Source organism: Lepidochelys kempii, chromosome 5 (assembly GCF_965140265.1).
Source record: "Lepidochelys kempii isolate rLepKem1 chromosome 5, rLepKem1.hap2, whole genome shotgun sequence".
Classification (NCBI taxonomy): Eukaryota; Metazoa; Chordata; order Testudines; family Cheloniidae; genus Lepidochelys; species Lepidochelys kempii.
In genome coordinates, this window is record NC_133260.1 from 89,395,638 (window position 1) to 89,408,420 (window position 12,783).

General features: G+C 39.7%; 1 long non-coding RNA gene across 1 annotated transcript in view; it reads right to left on the reverse strand.

The window, feature by feature from the left end:
* Positions 1-2,002: 2,002 nt before the first annotated feature.
* Positions 2,003-12,783, reverse strand: part of LOC140912086 (uncharacterized) — a 35,011-nt gene continuing 24,230 nt past the window's right edge. The window contains exon 3 of the long non-coding RNA XR_012159220.1: positions 2,003-3,402. This is a non-coding gene — a long non-coding RNA (uncharacterized lncRNA). The remainder of the gene's footprint in view (positions 3,403-12,783) is intronic.

Here is a 12,783-nt window from a genome sequence, read left to right on the forward strand (position 1 = left end):
GCCTGCCTAAATGTCAGGGTAGAGGCTAAAACGATAGTGCTGTACAAATGTTTTCACTCAGGTATTCCCCTTTGTTCTGCATCTATTCAGCACCTGCTCTAATGGGCTCCTCGGCACTATGGTAATGCAAATTAATAAGAAGTGACTTGCCTAATGACACAAAGCGGGTAAGCAGCACAGGCAGCAACAGAACAGAGGTGAAATCCTGGCAAAAATCTCATTGACTTCAATGGGATCAGGATTTCACCCCAGGTCTCCTAACTCCTATTCCAGGGAGCTGACCACTGGATGATTCTTACTTCAATCGCCTTGGCATGGAAATTACACCATTTTAGACTCTCTTACTATTGCTACAATACGTAAGAAAGTCTGAGTGTAGGGTGGGCTGATTTATACCATTTTACACATACCTCTGAATTTGGTCCTAAAAATCTTCAATAAAATCCTAAAAGATAACTCTGGGAAAAAAACCCAATACCTCTTCCTCCAATTTTTACAGTGATAAATGAAAGTGACAGAGTTCCACGCACCCAAAAATCTCCAAACCCTCAAAAAAAAACAAATCTCAAACCCATCTCCAGGGAACAGAGAATTAAGCAAATGACTATCTTTGTTCCATCCACAAAACATGGCTGAGTTTATTAACTAAAATAATCAGTTTCTTTCCAGAAAACTTTATAATTACAAGATAATACAATAGAATGTCCTTTACCTGCTTAAATTAGTAAACTACATATATTAGACTGTCTACATTTCCTCCTACCACATCCTGACCTGGTTATTGACTAATGTGATCTTGCTGGCTTTAGTTTCTGAAAAATAGAGAATGTTGTTATACACTGCTTTCTGTGGACTGCAACTCTTTCATTGACATCTCTATGTGTCTTACACTTCTGTAAGTTAGAATCAGTTTGAGAAATAACACTGTCAACCTACTTGATGTCTTTTTTCTCCTGCACATGAATAACTGAAACCAGCTAAGTATATACAATATTATTCCCTTGAAATAATGTCTATGGGCCCAAAATAAATTAACCTTGGTTCTGTATTTGGCAATAAGATCAGACTTCTCCCTTCTCCCCCACATACTTTTTAGGGATCCTAGTGATAAGTATCCACTTAAATGTTAGCGTTGACTCAGAAAACGTCTTCCTTTTTAATTTATTGGGCAGTGGTGCTTGCCAGTTCTTTTGGCCCATATTCTCTGTTAAGCTTCCAATTTACCCAATTATTCTTTTCTTCTTCTTCTTCTTCTTCTACATCAATCCTTACTCCAGCCTGAAATACAGGAGGTCATTTGGGAATGGGGCAGAAGATAGCTGGTATGGTAGCTGGCTGTATAGTAATTGCACTTCCTCCCAATGCAACTGCCATTTGTAGAAGAATCAATAGTGAAAAGGGGATTTAAAAGCATATTTAAGAAAACATTATGGAACTAAACAAGCAATTAAAATAATTACTTCATGGAATTTGAAATGCAGGTCTACTGTACTGGGCTAGTGAGAGTGGCCTCATAGGATTATTATAGTATTATACAGAGGAAAGGTGGCATTACTGTAAGTCTCATCCAATATTACATGGGAAAAAATCCAGCTTTGTGAAGCAAGTCTAGTGTAACACAGCCCATATTTCCAATAAGCTTCTGTTTATCCCCAATTAGAAGACTTCAGTGAACACAGTAGCACATCACTAATTCTCAACTCAATAACTGGCACACTTGCTTGCTTTAAAAAAAAAAACTAAACAAAAACATCCAAACAGACACCTGAAACACTTGCCTCATTTCTCAGCAAAGACTCATGTTCCTAGAACTTTGTTACTTTGACTAAATATATTACAGCACTTTAGTAATATACTCATAAATAACGAAAATCACACTTGTCAAAATGTTGGCAGCGATTGTTTAAAAATTACATGTAATATGGTACAAATAACTTTTATTGTTTTAAAATATACAATCAATCATACATTTAAATACATTCATTCAAAAGGAACATGACAGGAAACATACCCTTATAAAACCTGAGCTGAAAACAGGACAGCATTTCAGATACAAAATTGACAGAATAAAACACTCCAGTGTCTCAAACCTAGCCTTGGATAAATGAATATCTGTCACCCTCATAGTATCTTAGAAAATCAGCTACAGTATAGGCAGTACTTCTTCCAAGGATGCTTTCACATTGGATCATACTTGAAGACAAGATGCATTTATATCAAAAAGTTTACTTAACCAGAATTTTTCCAGGTTTTATTTTTATGGAGATATTTGTGTTTTAATAAGAACTCTGTCACAGCACAGCTACTCTTGTACTTGACACTGTGGTGAATTCACTTTCTGCATAGATCACACCATATCTCTGGGATGTCACAAATTCAGCCTGGTGACTTCACTATAGAATCAAATAAGAGAAGGGCACTGTGCTAAAGCTATTGCTTAAACACACTAACTTTGTTAATAAGCAAACAGGGGGCCCGATCCTGTAAGTACTCCAAAGGCCTGAGCCTGCTTCCATTTAAGTCAATGAAAAAACTGTCATTGTCTTAAAGAGGAGCAGAATTAGGGCCCAAATACAGAACTCCCATTGAAATCATTGGGATCAATTCTCCTTTACATTCACCCCCTCTCTTTTCCAGTGCCCCCTTGCATTATGGTGGACGGCATAGGAGCTGGCTCTGCCAGATTTATTTCATGAAGGCGTTCCTCTCTGCCAGAGAAATTCTCTGTTGGCCATTTACAACCACGACCTGTCCCCTGTACCACCTGAATGATGCAAAAGGGCTGGAGCACAATAGAGACTCTGGCCCACTGAGAATAGGAATTTGCAATGCAAACCCCTTTTAGGATCGGGCCCATAATGAAAATATTTTGAAAAGCCAATGAGTGGATTTCCATTTGTTTGTACCTTTAAGTTTTTCCTCTTTCAGGAAATCTGCTCTTTTCAGCTCAAGCTAGAAATTATTTGCTATGCTGCCTAAAATATCTCATACAGTATTTGCTGCGTGGAAAATGTTGTAAAAGGACTTCCAGTTTTCAGTTAATAGTTCTTCAGCACTCAAATATTTATCCAAATTCTGTACCTAAATATGAACTCTATTCCTATTTAATTTTTATTTTGGTTTAGGTTTCTTAAGACAACAGTACAAGTGTTACAGCCAAAGGGAGGAGAAGGGTAAGATAAGTGCTCTTTTACAGATGCATTCTACCAACAGAAATCATTTCACGTGTAACACGATGGCACTTCATGTCAACTCTTCTGAGTCAGAGAGAGGAGATCAACAGGAGAGAAGATCATTGCCATAAGGTTGGGTCCCAATGGCTGAACAGCCTTCCTTTCTGGAGGCACCTTAGAACAATGGAGTAGCTGCAGCATAGCGGAAAACCAGTTTTACCCAGAGTGTCTACAGAAGCAGGGGTTGGAGCAGTTGAAAATGCCCAGCAGAAAAGAAGGAACAAAGAAACAAGGTGTTAGGACTGGCTTTTTAAAAAATGGACTCTGGGAGGTTCAGGGAACAAAACAAAAAATTCACATACCCCCTCTACTTCCCCTCCTCCCTCCCCCCCACCCCCCCATAGTCGTAGTTAAGCCAACTTAACTCCTGATGTGGACACAGAAGAATTATTTCATCAACCTAGCCATCGATCTAGCTACCACTGCTTCAGGAGGTGAATTACCTACATTGACCAAAAAAACCAAAAAACCCTTCCATTGCTGTAGGAAGCATCTCTGCTACGATGCACCAGCAGCATAGCTGCGCTGCTGTAGCTGTGTTGCTGGAGTGCTCATAGTGTGGACATGGCCTCAGCCAGGAGAAGGGATCTCAGACCGCTGAAGGCACAGACCAAATCCCAAAGAACACTCTCCAGTGCTGAGGAAATTATGTACAAGTGTTCTTATTTTGCCTAGATTGAAGTATCTCCTATGCTTTGTCTATAAATAAAAGAATGATTGCTTTAGAAATTCCTCTTCAAAGTCTGTGTCTTCCTTGCTTCAGCTGCCAAGTGTCTCTGCAGGGTTACACTATGGGTTACATCAATGAGGGTGGACTTCTGGGAAGGTTGTGGTTGGCATGTCAATACCGGTCCTGGGGGCTCAGGGCATCTAGACTATAAGCCCAATTCCCTGAAAGTGGAATCAGACAGAGTCTGTGCCTGGGGAAGAGAGCCTGAGAGGCCAGATCCTGTGACTGGAGCCTGCCCAGAGCAGAGGAGCTTAAAAATCTCACAGATCCAATGTGTAGGTCCAAATATAGCTGTCTGGTAAGTATCTAAAAGGGAGCTAGTCAGGATTGTGACACTCTATTTCAGTTTGAAATAAAAGCAAAATGACTGTTTTTCAGAAGTGCTGACCACCCACAAGTCCCATTCCAGTCACTAGGAACTACAGTGAAAATTAGGCATGGGTTGGCGCCATGAAAAGTGTCACTAAACTGGACTCAGAATTTTGTTTAATTTAGATCCCACAACTAAGTGAACACCTCATACATGAGAAAGTCCTTTTGCCTCTCAAGTATATAGTTTGTCACGTGGGCATATTGTCATACATTCCCCACTTATGAAAGTGTATGTCCCAACTCCCAGGAAGCCTGTGGTAGAAACTCAGCCCTGGTATAAACACACAACTATATTATCTATTCTTCAAAAATTCAGAGGTCTGGCTACACCAGTTAAATAATCTTTTAAAGCCAAATTGGGTCTCATTCACCCATTTGGCCCAGCACAAAAATATATGCACAATAAGTAATATTTTTATCAAATACACACTTCCAACCTCACATGCATAATAAATAGCCCTGACAATCCATCTATAAAATCTTATTCTGTACAATTCCACAGTCCACAGCACTGAAAATACAAGTCTGGACACACCAGCTAGGCACCTCATGGGAGCTGTTTGGACAAGACTTCCATATAGAAAATATAACATTTCAGAAGTTTAAATTAATATTAATAAATCAGATATAGCTATCCATCATATTGTGTCAACTCATGCTCTCTCAATAAGGGACTAACCCACTCCTGGAGTCCAAATATTCCTAACCACTCAGAAGTCAGGATGGTATAATTATAATTACTGGTTGCTAAATTGTCCTTTAAAGTTAGTCTTATAGATGATGTGTTGCCTAGCCTGACTAATCTTGAGAGACTGATTCCACAAGTGTTATGAAGTAGATACATTTCCCCAATGTGTCTGGTTAAAGGACTTGAGGAAAAGCTGAAGTTTCATCCTTAAATAAATATTGTTCATAAATGGATCATGTCAGCAACACTCTGCTTTCATGGTTGCTCAGAGTGGGGACTGGGTAATGAGGCTTGTTGCTTCTATTACATTTGTAACAGATACTTGTGTAGAATGGTTCTATATGTTTCAAAAAGGCACACAAATACTCTGAAGACTGGTTGACCAGTCACAGTCGTACTCTGGGCTCGTTAAACTGAATCAACACAATTACTCTTCAGAGAATCTTTTATTATGTGTTACTCACTTTACCTTACAAAAACAAAACGGTTTCAGAAATGGAACAGAGCTTTCCATCAGGAATAGTAGTCTTAAAAATGGTTTATGGAGATTACAGCCGAGTTTGTTTTTTTAAGGACCAAAAAGGGATTCCAGGCAACCGAAGACAAAGTTTTTGCTCCCTCTATTCTCAGCTATCCAGTTATTTTTTTTACTGACACCAACACACATGAAAGGAAATAAAAAATAAAGTCACTGCAAAAAGAAAAGAAGAAAAGTACTATCTGAAGAATTTGTGGTTTATGTTAATTCTTCCCCTTTAATTAATGTCAAGGTGCCTATATTAGCTGGTAGAAAACACTGTTCAAAAGCTATCCCAAGATCAGATGAGATGCAAACATGGTCTGATACGGGAGGAGGAGACATGTTTTGATTCTCCTAGATACCTTCTTCACTGAAAATCACAATCTTGAACAGACAACTAATTTGGTAGTTGTACCAGGTTTTTTATTTAATTTATTTATTTATATTATGGCTAGCCATTCAAATAGATTGTAAAGGAGAATTCCAGCCAGAGAGGCATCACTATAATTGGATAACCCCACCAAAAGCTGCATTGTTTCTGTGCAGATCTGTTGCTATTTGGATTTTGCTGTAGTGAACACATATGCCGCCAAAAAGAGAATCATCAACCTCAAGATGTTTTTCATTGCGTTTTTGCTTCTTTTCAAAAGTTTGCCTTGTTAGCTGTGCCAGCCATAATGTGCTTGGTGTGTTTGATTTTAAAATAAATCAGGACGTAAATGCTTTTCTCTCTCCATCTCCCACATATACACACTCTAATATATAGCCTCCTCTGATTTGACTTAAAAGTTTCCGATTGTTTAAATGCAAAGTCTGACTCAAACATTCTGACTAAAAATGTTTTATACAACTTATGTCTCCACTGTATTTCTTCTCAGCCATTATGCACACATGTAACAAAATACACGTAACTTGGTTAAGTGTATGCTCAGGAGAGACATGCTAACGGTCTACAAATATATTTAAGGGTGTAAACACTAGAACTAGTCAAACAGTGGCTAGTCAAATAAATAATTCATCAACTGGGACCTGAAAAACCACCCAGGATGACTATGTGTTTATGGAGGAAGGGGGATAATTTTGTTCTTGTAGGGTTTATTTTGTTTTGTTTTTAGCAGGCTGAACTTTATTACTAGAATGATCAGACTTCGATGGAGTCAGAAACCACAGACTTCTGGGACCAGGTCAGAGATTATTTCTGATTAATCAGGTTGTTAGGGTAATTAATGTATCAAAGCAGTAATACAAACACTACACACAGGGATATTTTCCAGAAAAATGTGAAATGCATTTGAAAATACAACTTTTGATTAAAACTTGAACTTCTAAGCCTACTACCAATTTATGAAATGTGACACCAGAAGTAGGTGGGTCCAATGTAATACTAAACTTGCCAATTGCTTTGCTTTTAAAGTCCTCAGTATAGGATCAAAATGAAGAAAAATGGAAAATGAGAGAAATAATAGGACATGGTAGAGACTCATCTTCCAAATAATCAAAGGAATTATTAAACCAATTACAGTAAAGGGAAATTTAGTTCAAAAACATATCAGAGTGACATTCTATTAGTTTTAATAAAAAAATAAGTTGTGGGTTCCTTTTATTAGATTAAAGTTGATATTCCATACACATTCTTTTCATCAGTACATGAAAAAAGAATAGAATTATGGGAAATACAGCTATTTTAATTTTCATTCAAAAAAAGTCAACTATATACAGTCACTCAAACAACAAACACCCTTTGCTAGTTGACATTAAGGCTGTTCAGATGCAAATACCATCACGCAATCACTAAAAGTTAAGAAAATCATCAGGTAATACCATCTTCATTCATATGCCTCGTTTCCTAAGTACACCTCTACTCCAATACAACACGACCTGATAAAACACAAATTTGGATAGAACATGGTAAAGCAGTGCTCTGGGGGGCGGGGCTGCGCGCTTCGGTGGATCAGCGCCTCAGCGTGTCTGGCTCAGACACGCTGCTCTGAACGGTGTGTTAAGGCTGCTGGGCCAGGGCCGAGGGATTGGATAAGGGGCAGAGGGTCTCAGGGGGCGGTCAAGGGACAGAGAGCAGGGGGGGTTGGATGGTTTTGAGGTTCTGGGGGCGAGGCGGTCAGGGGACAGGGAGCGGGGGCGGGGGTTGGAAGGGACTATTAATAACGGAAATGCCTGAGGCCAAAGCAAGTTCAATAGAATGCGGTTTCACCTATAAAGCGGTAAGATTTTTTGGCTCCCGAGGACCGCGTTATATCGAGGTAGAAGTGTTTACTATCCAAGCCAAATACACTCTCAGATTCCTCAAGGCCACAACAACCTACTTTGCACTTCCAGCATATAACCAGCCATAATGCACCCTACCCCCTTACTCTAAATCAGATGGGCATGTACACACATGCAAAATCTCAATTTAAAACATTTTCTCTGCCAAAATAATTCAGTATTTATTAATTATATTTTCTACAATTACTTAGGTTTATAGATTTTAAGACCAGAAGGGACCATTATGATCACCTAATCTGACCAGCATAACACAGGCCAGAGAATTTACTCTGCATTCAATCCATACCTTCTTCTTGAGCTATTGAATAAAATTTAGAAGACATCTAGTCTTGATTTAAATACTCCAAGTGATAGAGAACTCCCTACATTCATACGTAGTTTATTCCAATGATTAATTGCCCTCAATGTAAAAATGTGCATTTTATTTCTAGTCTGAATTTGTCCATAAAAGAGATGAGCATAAAACAAAACCAAGATTTAATAATTCCGAACTTCAAATCTGAATCTGAGTGCATATTTTTCAATGTTAAACTACTGCAATTTACTATATTTATTTCTGCACATTATAGACCAAGACAATATGATCAGTGTACACATTTCATTTAAATTCTACACTCCTCTTCCAGATGTATGAAAAGAACTACCAAATATGTATTTTCCAGTGTATGTAGGTAATTATGTATGAATATACATTGTATATATTGTGACGGGGCAAGGCCAGATGGCTATGGAAAAGTAGTGGGAGATAGATATATTAGCTCCAGGCTAAACAAATCCCTGGTACCAGGATAAGTGAAATGGCAGCTGCTCCAGGTCAATTAAAACACCTGGGGCCAATTAAGAACTTTTCAGAAGGCAGGGAGAAGGCTAGGTTGATTGGAACACCTGAAACCAATCAGGGGCTGGCTGAAACTAGTTAAAAGCCTCCCAGTTAATCAGGTGGGTGTGTATGTCAGGAGCTGTGGGAGGAAGTTGTGCTGTTGGAGAGGCTGAGTAGTACACACCATATCAGGCACAAGGAAGGAGACCCTGAGGTAAGGGTGAAGTGGAGCTTGAGGAAGTGAGGGCTGCTGTGGGGGAAGTAGCCCAGGGAATTGTACATGTTGTGTTTCTAAAAGGTCAGCTACCATAGCTGATACTATTAGGGTCCTTGGGCTGGAGCCCGGAGTAGAAGGTGGGCCCGGGCTGCCCCGCACCACCACCACCTTTGCCCCCTGATTAATCACGGAGACTGGGAGACCGAGACTTTGCAAGGAAGGATAACTTCTCCTCACCTCCCTTGCTGGCTTATGATGAAAATGGCTCAGTAGACTATGATCCTTGTCTCTAGAGAGAAAAGGGTTATGTGGAGGGTCACAGTGAACCTCTGAGGCTAGCAAAATCCGCCAGGAAACGCGGGACCCATGGAGGCAAGGACAGAGCTTTGTCACAATATTTACACAGAGAGAACAAGATACATAATAGTGAATGGTGGAATAGTGTATATATCCTCAATGTTTATAAGTCTTGGTGGAAGTCTATAACTTATTTTCTAGCAAGAATCTCATCTCTTCCCAAATCCATTGTCTCAAAAATGGCACTTCAATTTCAGTGCTCTAGTGCAGTAGTTTTGGAGTTTGCAACAGTTTCCAGTAAAGAATCACAGCTTACAACTCTTCTCCATTACAATATGTGCTAAGTATTTACGCTAAACAATCTGTTCCACCTTGCATTTTGCTGTTGCGCTGGGAGTACCACAACACTGAATACAGCATTTCACCATGTCATAAACTATAGTTTTGTGAATTTCTGTGTAGAAATAGCACATGTAGAGGTTGCTAAGTGAATTACATTCCTCTAAAAGTTCATCCAAGTCCACCACAATCATTTCACAAATACTTCACTTCAGACAATAATTTAACTAATGTCCCAAGTCTGTTAAACCACCAAGCATTCCAGGATTATGATCTTGAATGTATTTGCTGTGATAATGTCTTTTTACTGATGGATGCAATCCATAAATTCAGGGCTAATAAGAGCAATATTAACCTTGTGAGGGGATGGTTTTAATTTTAAGGAACTAAACAAAAGTAATCAATGGAAAGAAATGATTTAAGTTAGAGGACATGGTTTCCAGCTGCAGTATCCCTGCCTGCAGCTCTTGTAAGTCACTGTAATCATTTTACAGAATGTAAAGCCCTATAAAATTCCAAGAATCATCCATAGTTAATTGATTTCAAAAGGAGAAAAGTTCAAAATATATGCAGAGTGTGTTAAAAAGGAAATGAAAGGAGGCAAGGCTGATTTTAAACTAGAAAGACAAGCTGGGTGAGGCAATATCTTTTATTGGACCAACTTCTGTTGGTGAGAAAGACAAGCTTTTGAGCCACACAGAGCTCTTCTTCAAATTGGAGAAAGATCCGAGCATAACAATATGTGCTAACTGCTTGTGCTAAAAAATTTGTTCCACCTTGCATTTTGCTGTGATGCTGGGAGTAACTTTCCCAGACCTTTGGGCCTTGAAAGCTTGTCTCTCTCACCAACAGAAGTAGGTCTAATAACAGATATTACTTCACCCACCTTGTCTTTCAAATACCCTGGGACAGACACTGCTATAACTAGTTCAAAATTATGGAGCGCAGCCAGACTGTTTCCAGTAATAGCCTGTGGAAGTATAACATTGTATAAGTATAACGTTGTATAAGGGGACATGCTGGATACATTGTATATGAGAGGGCATGCCAAAACATGTTACAAAGTATCTGAGGGAGCACACGTAGGGACAGTTAGCTTTTGAATGGAGAAGCAATTAAGATAGAGCCAGCACGTCTAAGAAGCAGGCATCAGAATGGAAGGTGTGAAGGGCAATTAGTTAAGTTAACTGGAAGCTGTTAAAGGAGATTGTTAAGGGTGGCAGGTAATTGAAGATACGTGAATGGTCTCAGGGATCTCGAAGGGTGGTGACTAAAATCTTTTTCTTCTTTTGTCTGTAACTTGTTCTCCAAAAAACTGTATAAATTAAAAAGACACAAGCCCCACTCGGGGGGCTCACTTCTAAATGTATTAGCAGAGCAGCTTTGCTAATAAAACAGAGTGGTCTGATAAATTGTGAGTCGGAGTCAAACTTTGATAAGCCATTATAAAAGATGCTGTACTCTTGAAATAGAGTTGATGAGCTTAGTTCTGCCCTTATTTACACTGATGAAACTCCACTGATGGGCAGAATGTAATACTGTTTATAGTAAACTATTACTATTATTTATTACTTCATAGAGTTGACAAACATGCTAAGCAAGGAGAAAGGAAGAGAGATCTTTGTGACAACAGATGACAGAATTTGAGACTACCATGATTAGTGGAGTGGAAAGGGCAAAGGAAACTAAAAAACAGACTGGTTCAGAGATGTACAGTTGGCAGCAGCTGGGTGGTATAGGATTTTGAATGTGAGGAGGAGAAAAAATAAACTTTATGGGAAGCCAGTGAAGGGACTCATATTTCGGATAGATTGGAAAGTAAGGGGAAGAGGCAGGGTAGTAACATATAAAGACATGAGAAGAGGAGATGAGGAAATGCATAAGCAATTTGTCTTCAAAAAGAGGTACATTTTTGAAATGTTGTGGCAAAAGAAGCAACCAGACCTCATTAAAGCCTGAATTGAGGGAGGAGAGAGAGAAATATCAAAGACGATCCTCAGGTTATAGACCAGGAGGACTGATGCTGTGGTTAAAGTACTGGAAGTGGGACTCTGTCAGAGAATTCCTGTATGATCTTAGAGCTTGATTTTTCAAAGGTGCTGAGCACCCACTATACCAGTTGAAGTCAGTAGGAGCAATGAGTGCTCAACATCTCTGATAAATTAGGCCTTCAGTCTCTCTAGATCTGATACAAAAGCATTTGAAGTCAATGGAAAGACTTCCATTGACTTTAACAGATTTTTGATCAGATCATTTGCACTCAGGTCCCCATCTACAAAATGAAGATATACTTCCATACCTTTACAAAGTTCTTGTGAGGATAAATATTTGTGTATGAGGCATTTCAATCCCAGTACAACAGCAATGGAAGCCACACAAATAAATGGATATTATCAACCTGAATGGAAAATGGAGGTACTAGAGAGGGCTTAAGAAGGAAGAGTATAAGCTTGGGCTTTAATGTCTTCTATATAGTATGAATAGTATTTAGAGTTTAAATTCATGTGATGTGTGATTATACCCCCTTTAATTAAGGTACAAAACTCTAAAAAGTCTTAACTAGGTGACTACAATATGGTAGTATAGTGAGGAGTAGCTGCCTCCCTCTGAACTGGAGAGCGAGGGAACATTACACTCCCCCTGGTGGGCAGACTAGACTCCAAGTAGAGCTGTGCCCTGCAGTCAGAGGATACGGGCAAGCATCCTGAGGACCTGTCCAGACCGCCATCAAAAGAATGCCCCGAGGAGCTGTGGTGACTGCCAGTGGCCAAGTATCCTGAGGAGACAGAGGAGCTTTGGACTATGGAGCCCTATACCCAGACTGTGATAGGAAGTAGCCCAGGGGAACCAGACTTTAGTCCGGTTCTGCTGCTGGAGGGATAGTTGTTTTGTTTTGGGAGGATCCCTACTGACCCAGTGGCGGACCCATCCACCATTAAGTCTGAGACCAGTCCCCTACCACTGACCCCATCTTTGGGGTGGTGGCCAAACCCCCCCTTTTTGGCAGAAGGCCTGAGCTGTGTTGTGGGCTCACCCCAACTCAGAAGGCTGTGGAACCATACACTGCTCTGCCTTGCCCAGAGGGCCGGTGTGTCTCCTATAGACTGTTACTTGCTGTCTGCCTATAATGAGATGGAGTAGCTTCCCTCCTCACTCGAGAGCAAGGAACCACTACAGGTGGCCTGATGACATGCCCAGAAATGTCCGTTTTCTACTGAATCTGGGGTGTTCGTTGTGAAGTGCTTTACTATACAAATATGTCACTTCAAAACTAAGACCTTAGT